Below are 1,819 nucleotides of genomic sequence, written 5' to 3'. Positions count from 1 at the left end.
CTTCATTCATAAACCAACTGTTGCTATTTTCTCTCAAAGCTATTTCTGTTAATCCAGTAAAGAGGATAAAGGAAAAAATTTAAGGAGTGATTTATTTGTAAAACTTAGTCCATCTGTTTCTAGTGACATTTAAGGAGTGATGATTAATTGTAAACCTAGTATCTGTAGTGTGTGGTTTCCTGTTGCACAATAGATGGTCAAATACACTGTTTCTTTAGTTTGTTAGCCGCACAGAGATGACGCAGCGGCAGAGCAGCTGACTTTAAACCTGAAGGTCCTGGAATCGAACTCCAGTCATTCCAACATCCATCTGAGGGGGAATGTGTTAAACACTGCAGGGGAACATACAATGCAGAGCACTTACTAATTATATTATTATCTGAAGTGAATAAAATAAGTTAAATTTTGATGTAGAAAATACGTCTATATTGACCGTCCAGTGGACGTCGGAAAAAGACGTCGTCTGTCGTAACAGTAACTGGGAGGGACCCAAATTAGACGTGCAAAAACAACTTTAAAAAGACGTCATTTAGACGTCTCCTTGCTCAGTGGGATGACTTGTAACTTTTTTGTAAAACTAAGATCAGTGAAGTCAAACATAGAAAATGCTAAGAAAGAAAAAACTATTTGACTATGTTCACGCTGCAGGTCTTAATGCTAAATTCAGGTTTGTTTATTTGCTCAGATCAGATTTATTATTATTTATTTATTTTTGCATTGTTGTTCACATTATAATTTAACTTTGACAGCCATCAGACTCCAGTGTGAACGCTCTTCGGCCCTGAGGCGACCTGCATGCACTGAAGACGGGACGTTACACGCAGCACGTCGTGTTTATACAAATAAATATGGATGCTACATGTTAGCATGTGTGTAATGAGAGACAACCAAAGCTGTGCTTGTTTTTGCCAATGTTCACATTTGATCTTACCACTGGCCACCGTCTCAGGTGCAGAACTGCACTTCTGACATGGAAACAACTGAAAGAAGAAACAAACTCAAGCACTGATCTCATCACGTGCACCAATACAATCCAACACCAATGTCAGTATCGTATGTTGCTGTAGACTCTCAGTCATCTGGGGACATGGCAAAAATGAAAATTTTGAAAAAGACAAAGCAGTTGGACTTCTGTTCTGTAGCTGAAGATATGCTGAGTCCTAGATTTAAACAGCACAAGAGTGGTATGTTTGGATCGATAAACGTACTCCTACCTCATTGTGCATAAAAGTCAGAGGAAATGCAACAAGACCGTTCAGACTGCAGTGACTTTGAAAAACATTGGATAAGTATCTAATTTTATACCACAAATTAAAGAGGCCTGAGTCCGATTAAATTAAAAAAATCAACTTTATTATGTTAAGACTGTCATAAAAATGTACAATATGTGTCACATTTGGCAAAAAAATTGGTTTTGGATCGCTACGGTGGCTCTAAGGTGTAAATGAACAACATTTGAAAAACAGAATGAAATTTGAAAAAACAGAATGAAATTTGAAAAAACAGAATTACATTAAGCCAAATAGGAAGGTTTTTTTTTTTTACTTTATAAACAGCATAAAACCAAACATCAGAACAATATACAGTACATCCTGATGCATGCTCAATAATCCAGGTAGAAAAATCTAAAAAAGTTAAGTCTGGTCCTCTGGAGGCCTCCGTGTTCAACTGTCCCCCTCTTACAATGCTGTTATTGTTAGTATCACTCAGCCCTCTGTGAATAGCAAGCAGCCATCAGGGTGCTGAAGATCCATTGTTAGGCTGATGGTCCTCCTTGATCATGTGAACAACTAGTTTTAAATGTCAACAACAAACTGGT

The sequence above is a fragment of the Nematolebias whitei genome, chromosome 15 (assembly GCF_014905685.2).
Source record: "Nematolebias whitei isolate Nwh7 chromosome 15, NemWhi1, whole genome shotgun sequence".
Taxonomy (NCBI): Eukaryota; Metazoa; Chordata; class Actinopteri; order Cyprinodontiformes; family Rivulidae; genus Nematolebias; species Nematolebias whitei.
The sequence above is the reverse complement of the archived record's forward strand: the minus strand, read 5'-3'. Positions refer to the sequence as shown.